Below are 9,822 nucleotides of genomic sequence, written 5' to 3' on the forward strand. Positions count from 1 at the left end.
GAGCCTGCCGTACCCCTAGTGAGACAAAGAGCCGGTAGACAGCTGCCCAGTTTACCCTTGACAGCTCCTACACCCTGTAGTTCAGGGCCAGACAGTCAGCTCCGTAGGTCCACTCGGGCCACTAGAGGCCAGTTACCCGCACGCTGGAGAATTTAAAGTGTATAAATTGTTTTATTTATGTTTTTCTGTGTCTTGTTGCTTGTGTATAATTTTGTGTTTCTAGTTATTTTTAGGAAACCTTGGTGGATTTACCGGGAATCCTTGTATATAGTTGGAGCGTAACCCAGGATGGACTAGAGACTGTTAAGGACTCGGGGTAGGACAGACCCCTACCTGGTTACGTCTCCCTGTGTTGGTGAAATGGACACCTTGCTTCCTTCAGAGACTGCACCCGGTTGCGGACACGCCGTAACCATCTTTATATGTTTTCTTATTGTATTATTAATGTTTTTGCCTTGATATGTTTTTCTAAATGTGTTTAGTCCCGGAGTACTAAATTTCACTAGGGGGGAATGTGGCACCCCAGGGGTCTGGTTTCCCACAGTAATGTAATGTTATGTCTGAGAGCAGGTGGGAGGTCCTTTGGTCAGGGATCCTGTGCATGCCACACCTCCTGCCCAGTCTTGGGAGGGGAAGAATTTCCCCTGTATAAACCCGGGGCTGAGGCAGGGAGAGTCAGACAAGGAGAGTGGAGAAGAGAAGCAGCATAGGAAACAGCAGAGTTACAAGGAGTCAGGGGCTGGCAGCTACAGAGCTCGCCCTGACTAAGAAGATTCTTTACCGGACCCGGAGTCCGAGGCTGTGGGGACTAACTCCTACCCAGCAGCAGAATCCGTCAGGCAGGGGATTTCAGGTCCTCTGGCCCAGAAGCCCGAAGGCACGGTCACACGCGTGGGACCAGCACCGCCATCGTGGAGCGGAAGCCATTAGAAGGCCCCGAGTCACCGGCCATACGGGTGAGCACCACACGGTACACTCAGGGACGTGGGCTACTTACATCAGCTTCTAGCAAGGTAGCCAGAAGAGTACAGTCAGTTTGGGAGGTCTACAACTACGCCTGGCCAGGGGAGATCCCATCTGCTCAAGGACTGACCAGGCCCCGTTTGCTAGCAAGTACTCCGGGAGGGTCTGTCGTTGTTACCAGTAAAGACCCTGAACTACACCGTACCGTCTCTGAGTGGTTCCTGCTACCCCCATCATCCACGTCGGCTGCCCTGAGGCCATACGCCTCCCGTTGGGGGTTATACTATCACGCTGCACAATCCTACCACCGGCCTCAGCGGTCTGCCCTGCAGCAGCAGCTTCCTGGCTGCACTCAACGGGTGGCGTAGTCATCAACTATTTACTACTAATAGACTGCCGTCTAGTTTGACTCCCTGGGCACGGACCGGGTCACCGCCACGAGACTACAACCCTCCACTGATCCGGCTCCGGGTAGGCTCCCGCGTGCGCAACGCAGCGCGACACAGGCCCAGGGGCGCGTCAATTGCAACAAAGTGACATGTGAGATTTGAAAAATTTGGCCTGGTCACTAAGGGGGTATTTCAACAAATTCAACAAATTACATTTTCAGTTCTTTACAACCTATAAAAATGTCTGGAAACTCTTCTGTGCATAATAATTTGGAACAGAGTATTTTGAGCTTTTTAAGTTTTGAAACTTAAGTTTTGATGATTTCAACATTATACTGACTTTTTTGCATCGACCAGTTAGGAAAATTGGAGAAAAACAGCATTTGCATAATAATTAGGAAAGCGGTGTAGAGATGGAAAATGTGCGTAATGCCATCTGTTGGTCAACAAGTAAATGTACACATATGTAATATATATATAACTTTTATGGAGGGGGGTTTAGAGCATTCAAATTATTTTTGCAAATTTTTAAATGGAGATTTCATAGCTTTTTATGTAACATTGTTATGAAAATGTTGCTTATCTGTTTTAAAGGGAATCTGTTAGCATGTTCTTGCTATTTAATCTAAGAGCAGCGTGATATAGGGGCAGACACACTGATTCCAGTGATGTGTCACTTACTTGGCTGCTTGTTATACTTTCAAAAAAATCAGTCTTTTATCAGCAGGAGATTATCACTAGAGGATTAGTTGTCTCCTGCCATGTAGTTCTCTTGCTTTGTGTAACCCCGCCCCCATGTCTAATCAGCAGATTTCTACCTATGCACAGTTTCCACAGAATGCAGCCAATCAGTGGTGTGGGTGGGGTTAAACAGGGCTCAGCATTTGAGCACTGCTAGATTTTCAGCAGAGAAAACAGGGATTTTATAAAAATTACAACATGCAGACCAGTAAGTGACACATCTCTGGAATCAGGGTCTCTGCCCCTATATTATGCTGCTCTCAGATCACATAGCAAAAACCTGGTGACAGATTTCCTTTAAGAATAAAATGTTTATCCTTAGTTGTCTTGTTTGCCTCACTCTTTGTTTATTTATTGTTTTTTTTAGTATTTTATTTTCCCTCTTTATACTGTATCTTTTTTCTAATCTAGTGCACTTTTGTGACACTAGTCAGTACTCACAGACTTACCGTGAGGCAGGACAGTCAAGAGGTCCAGGCTCAGTACCAAGAGGGCTCGTAATAGACAAAAGGGAAAAAAAAAAAGCTTAGTCAGGTAACAGTCCGAGGTCAGAGAATCAGGATCAAGACAAAGGGGTAAGTCAGATGGATGGTCGAAAAGGTAAATTCCAGGTCGGCAACGGAGATCAGAAAACAACTCAGAACAAAGATCAAACACACACCACTTGAGCAAAGCTACAATGGGCAAGGTCTGACAATTAACAGAGTGCTAAATAGCCCTATAATCATCCATAAAAGATGACACTTGCAGGAGATCCCACAGGCCCAGCCAGATAGGATGGCTGAGCTGTCAATCACAATAGTAACACCTCTGCCTCAGATTGGGCAGTAGATTGGTCACTCACAATCCTGACAGCTCAGCCAGCCCTTGATCCCAGAGGATGGCAGCAGAGCAGTCATTTATTTACAGCGTGTCCCTTGGTGGAATAGTGACAACCTTATTTTTCAAAACTGTCTAACATAATCCCTAAATGTAAAACAACAGTGGCGTACCGCCAATGGCGGCAGGCCACGCCACTGCTATGGGGCACATGAGCCGGAGGAACCTGGTGTTGGCGCCCACATCAGGCGGCGCTACCCATCGCCCCGCATTCAACTGTATTCAACGGCAGATGCCAATACAGTTGAAAGCAATGATGGAGGAAGAGGACGCTCCCTCCTCCACTTCATCGCGCCACGCTGTGTCAGACAGTGGAGGTGAGGAGACGCACTGCAGAGATTGAAGCAGTGGGAGAACGAGGAGCGGTAAGTATGTAACGTATTTATTTTTAAAATCAGTGAGTACGTGGTGCCTATAATACTGGAGGACTGGGGGGTGCATTTTACCCTATGGGGGCTGAACTATATTGTTTGGAGGACCATGGGGAGTGCATTATATTGTGTGGAGGACCATGGGGAGTGCATTATACTGTGTGGAGGACCATAGAGAGTGCATTCTACTCTGTGGAGGACCATGGGGAGTGCATTATAATATCTGGAGGGCTATGTGTGGGCCACTATACTGTATGCAAGCAATTATACAGTGTGAAGGTTTGTGTGGGGGCCATTATATTGTATGTAGGCCCATTAAACTGCATGGAGAGCTGTGTGGGGTCACAGTTGGGGGATCATACTATGTGGGGGTCACCAAACTTTGCTTTGGGAGTTGAGGGGTGAGGTACAATAGGATAATCATACTGTGCATGTGGAGGCTAATGTTGAGGAATTCACCATGGGGTCATCATACTGTGTTTGGGGGGAACTTTTATTGGCATCATACATTATGGAGGCAATAAAAGAGGGATCTAGGACTTCAGCAGGAGGAAAATTACAATGTAAAGGCAGGAAAGATATATTTGTCAAAGTCACAGAAGAGCATATTTATTTTTTATTTATTTTTTTTTTTTCATGGGGTAGTCCAATTAGAGCTTCTGCTATGGGGTCCCATGATTTCTATGTACATCCCTGCACAACATATATCGTACAGCTCAAACGGGATTCATATATTTCTACATTACTGGCAGTTTCATGCCAAGGATCATTGTTTTTAGGAAGCAGTGTATGCTCTATTTGTAGATTTTCTATTGTCACACCATCTGCAATACACAGAACAGATCAGATCTATTAAATAGAAAAACCAAGAAGAGTCACTTTAAAAGACCCTCCAAGTTGCAGCAATTAATGTAAACAGACCTTAGCTGCTTTGAATGAGATTATTAATGTTTGTCTGAGGAATGTCCTGCAATGGTGAATGCACTTGGGTACGGAAATCATCAAGATCCTCTGTTGGCAGCATCCTTTAAAATTTCCGACCAATGACTTACCAGATGTGCTCAATGGAAGACATGTCCAGAGAAGCTGCAGGCCATGGCAGCAAGTTTAAGCTCGGAAACTGCTCAAAGTAGCAACATGCAGCCTGGCAATGTCATGTTGAAAACGGCTCTTGGGACACTTTGAAGAAATGGGTGTATCCCTGGTTCCATGATTAATGCATTCTGTGCTGCAAGAGAAACTAGACATATCATACCAAGGCTAAGGCATTAAACAGTGTCTACACAAACCATCAGAAGGCATTTACACAACATTAGGCTACGAGCCACACATCCAGCTACAGGTGTACAGGTGTACCATTGACCTCACTCTACCGTTCTCAAAAGTTATCACGGTGCAAAGCAAGACAGCGATGGAGGCTGGAATGGAGGTCTATCCTCTTCAGCAAGGAGTTCCACTTTTTGTCTTGGAAGCAATGAGAGCCAGAGATTGGCCTGGACACCACAAGGGCAGTTCTATAAAGAGGCCTTCATGAGGGAATGTCACTCCCAACCTACTCCTGGGATTAGGGTCTGGAATGGCATAACATATGATAGTGTACTTGGAATGAAGACTGAAGTGTTCATCTAACAGTTTGGCATTGCATTCATTTTTCCATAGAACCTTTGGAACATTCATTTCTACAAAGTGGTCCAGCAGCTGTGTTTGAACATGACAACGCCAGATCTTACAGTATGTTGCATACCCCTTGGAAGAAGCCTACGTGAAACATGCATTGGGGTCCTCATCAGGTTAATTATCTTTTGCCTTGCCATCCAGCCATCCACTGACTATGGATTTCATCATGTTATGATTGCTATATTACCTCTAATTCTTTATTGGACTTTGTTTTCCATTTTCTTGTATGCACTACATACACAAAATTTATTTTCTTTTTTTTTCTTCTTTTTTTACATTTTAACCCCTTCCCGACCCGTGTCACACCGTTTGTGACATGGAAAACAGTTCGTTCCCGACCCATGTCACAGCGTCTGTGACATGGAGGGAAAGAGCGCCTGCGAGCGGGGTCGCTCATGTTTCACAGTTGCTACTGCAACTGGACATCCTGAAGTCGACCCCCCGGGGGGTGGATTAACCCCCCCGTGCCTGGGACCCCTCCGATTGGCTGTTTCATTTTCACTTTTAGTGAAACTGCCAATCGGTATGAATTAAATATTTCACCAATGAAAATTGGTGTAATATTTAAATCTGGGCATGGCCTGATGCTTACAGCATCAGCCATTGGCTGGGGGGAGTGTCACCTCTGTCCCCCCCTCCCCCCAGATCTGATTGGGGGGCTAGCGTCACATGGATACTAGCCCCAATCAGATGTGGAGGGAGTTTTTCATGATGGCCGCAACTGCCCAGCTCCTACCCGTCCATGGATCGTGTGCCGGCCATTGTGGACCCTCTGCTGCTGCCCCCCGTGGACCCTCTGCTGCTGCCCCCCCCGTGGACCCTCTGCTGCCGCCGCCGCTGATCGCCTGCTGCCGCCGCTGATCTGCATCAGGTAGTATTGCCCCCACTCCCCCCCCTCCACTCCACCCTGACCCCCCCTCCACCCCCGACCCCCCCTGCACTTTCATACCTGCACCCCGACCTCCGCTCCCTCTGCTCCCTCTCCCACGTCTTCATCCACCGGCTGCTGCTCTCCTTCTGACAGCCGGTGGTCTGTGATCACAGCAGCAGCAGGCTCAGTGTAAATGCCCTGCTCCTGTGATCAAACCCACCATCCCCCAGTCCCAGTGATATCACCCCCCACCTCCCAATAATCACCCCTCCCCCCAGTGTTCACCCCCCCGTCCCCAGTGTTCACCCCCACCTGTCCCCAGTGTTCACCCCCACCTGTCCCCAGTGTTCACTCCCCATCCCCAGTGTGCACCCCCCCATCCCAGTGATCATCCCCCCTGCTGCTGGCTCCTGCTCCCCTTTCTGCCCCAGTAATCACCTCCCTGATGCTGCCGGCCTCCTACCCCCCTTGCTGCTGCCGGCTCCTGCCCCAGTGATCACCCCCCTTGCTGCTGCCGGCTCCTGCCCCAGTGATCACCCCCCTTGCTGCAGCTGCTGGCTCCTCCATCTCTTCAGCCCCCCCCCTACGCCTGACAGCCCCCTACGCCTGACAGCCCCCACACGTGACTGCAGAAGGTTACACCAAGCACACACACACACGTACACTCACACTATAATAAAGTTTCGATTTTTTTTTTTACACACGCACACAGCACACAAAATGTCTCGCCCGTCCCACTCATCCCAGTCTAGGGCGTACTAAGCTTAGGAGGCTATGTCAGGTTGGTGTGTGTGTTGTAGTGTGTGTGTGTGGTGTATACACTACAATATACCACACCGCACACCAACCTGACATACACTACACAATGGACACCATGTTGCTTTTGGAGAGCCGCTGTGTGCCCAAACATTGGAACTCCCCCACAAGTGACCCCATTTTGGAAACTAGACCCCCCAAGGCACCTATCTAGATGCATAGTGAGCACTTGGAACCCCCAGGTGCTTCACAAATTGATTCATAAAAATGAAAAAGTGGGAAAAAAAACACTTTTTTATTTTTACGGATTAATTTGTGAAGGACCTGGGGGTTCCAAGTGCTCACTATGCATCTAGATAGCTGCCTTGGGGGGTCTAGTTTCCAAAATGGGGTCACTTGTGTGGGAGTTCCAATGTTTGGGCACACAGCGGCTCTCCAAAAGCAACATGGTGTCCGCTTTCAAATTGTCGGCTCAAATTGTTAGAAGACACCAAACGCGACATGGTGTCCGCTAACAAATTGAATGGAAAATCGGCTCAAATTGTTAGCGGACACCATGTTGCGTTTGGAGAGCCCCTAATGTGCCTAAACAGTGGAGCTCCCCCACAAGTGACCCCATTTTGGAAACTAGACCCCCCAAGGCACCTATCTAGATGCATAGTGAGCACTTGGAACCCCCAGGTGCTTCACAAAATGATCTGTGAAAACAAAAAAGTACTTTTTTTTTCACAAAAATTTTCTTTTAGCCTAAATTTTTTAATTTTCACATGGGTAACAGGATAAAATGCATCCTAAAATGTATTGGTCAATTTCTCCTGAGTACAATTTGACTTTTGGAGCTAATTTTCCATTCAAAAAGTAAAATGGCGCTCCTTCCCTTCTGAGCCCTGCCGTGTGCCCAAACAGTGGTTTATGACCACATATGAGGTATCAGTGTACTAAGGAGAAATTGACCAACAAATTTTAGGATGCATTTTATCCTGTTACCCATGTGAAAATTAAAAAATTTAGGCTAAAAGAAAATTTTTGTTAGAAAAATAAAAATGTTCATTTTTTTCTTCCATGTGGCTTTAGTTCCTGTGATGCACCTGAAAGGTTAATAATCTTCTTGAATGTAGTTTTGAGTAGCTTGAGGGGTGCAGTTTTTGGAATGGTGTCACCCCTCAAAGGGACTTCAAATGTGATGTGGTCACTAAAAAAATGGTTTTGTAAATTTTGCTGGAAAAAAGATAAATTGCTGATGAACTTTGAACCCTTCAAACTTCCTACCAAAATTTTTTTTTTTTCCAAAATTGTGCTGATGTAAAGTAGACATGTGGGAAATGTTATTTATTAACTATTTTGTGTCACATCACTCTCTGGTTTAGTAGAATAAAAATTCAAAATTTGAAAATTGCAAAATTTTCAATTTTTTTCCCATATTTTTGATTTTTTCACAAATAAACGCAAATATTATCGACCTAAATTTAATACTAACATGAAGCCCAATATGTCACGAAAAAACAATCTCAGAATCGCTAGGATCCGTTGAAGTGTTCCAGAGTTTTTACTTCGTAAAGGGACACTGGTCAGAATTGACAAAAATGCCAAGGTCTTTAGGGTCAAAATAGGCTGGGTCCTGAAGGGGTTAAAAAATTACAAAAAGAAAAATGGGCTGATGCAAAGGTTTGGGTACCCTTGGAGATTTGTTTGCTCAGATAATATGATGTGAAACCTTAGTCAAAGTTAATAAGCCTGCTTGGGTTATGGCTTGTTCACTGTCATCATTAGGAAAGGCCTGGTGATGCAAATCTCCTAGATTTATAAAAACCCAGTGTCATGATACTGTTGTCTGATAACCTGGGCCCAGGGGCTTCTATCCGGTCCCTAATGCTAGGGGCACCCTAGCTAACAATGCTCCCCAGGTTACTTCTGATGGTGAAGATGCTGGGGCCACATACTTGGCTGTCCTCCTGAATCAGCCCTTATCTGTACCCCTCCCCAACCCAGGGAAGTGGGGAGGAATAGTATATCTAAATACTCAAACCAGACAAACAAGAAAAGGACTTGCAGGAAAAAATTAAAATATCAAACATACAAAATATGCACAGAGGGAAAACACCGAAGGGATTAGTAAGGTAAACAAAAATAGAAGAGGAAGGGACTATGCACACAGCCAAAAACACCAAGCAACAGTCACAGAACAACTTTTCTTAAGCGCCTCTACCGAACACAGAATCCTCCACCCCTCACCAGGCAGTACAAGACATTACGCCGGCAATCCAGATTGCCAGAGCAGAGACTATATAGGAGATGGGAGTGGCTGATGCTGCACAGCTGAGAACTTCCAAGAAGGAAGCTACAGAGATTCAAAGCTGAGCAGTTTAACTCCTGCACTGCTGAAAGAAACCAGCACCATATAATAAGAGGGAGAAGTGCTTCTATTCAATGCAGGAGTACGTGAACTCAGACGCTGGGGTCTTCTGGCTCCTCTCTGTCACGGAAAACCCGTGACACCTAGCCTCCTTTAACCTTACGCCAAAAAAAACCCATCAGCCATGGGTTTCTCTAAGCAACTGCCTAGCAATCTGAAAATGAAAATGGCAGAGGCCCACAAAGCAGCAGAAGGCTATAAGAAGATAGAAAAAGTGTTCTCAAGTTGTCGTTTCCTCACTTCGAGATGTACTTAAGAAAAGGCAGTTAATAGGAACAGTGGCGGAGAAGATAAGGTCTGGAAGACCAAGCAAGAATTTCAAAGAGAGCTGCTCATAGGATTAATAGAGAGGCAAGTCATAACCCCAGCTTGACTGTAAAAGACCTTCAGAAAGATTTAGCAGGCTCTGGAGTTGTGGTACATTGTTCTACTGTTCAGAGACATCTACATTAATATGGCCTTCATAGAAAAGACATCAGAAGAAAACCTCTCCTGCGTCCTCACCATAAAATTCAGCGTCAGAAGTAGGGAAAACATCATCTAAACAAGCCTGATGAATTTTAGAAACAAGTCCTGCGGATCGATGAGGTTAAAATAGGACTCTTTAGCCACAATGATCCAAGGTATGTGTGGGGTGTTACTAGGTATTAACCATGCAGGGTGCCCAAACTTTTGTATCGGCCCATTTTCCTTTTTGTAATTTTTAAAATGTAAAAGTTGAAAATATATATATTTTGCCTAAAATGCAAAAGGAAATGTGTC

This window comes from Phyllobates terribilis, unplaced genomic scaffold (genome assembly GCF_046119375.1).
Source record: "Phyllobates terribilis strain yellow unplaced genomic scaffold, ASM4611937v1 Scaffold_2__4_contigs__length_985480577, whole genome shotgun sequence".
Lineage (NCBI taxonomy): Eukaryota > Metazoa > Chordata > Amphibia > Anura > Dendrobatidae > Phyllobates > Phyllobates terribilis.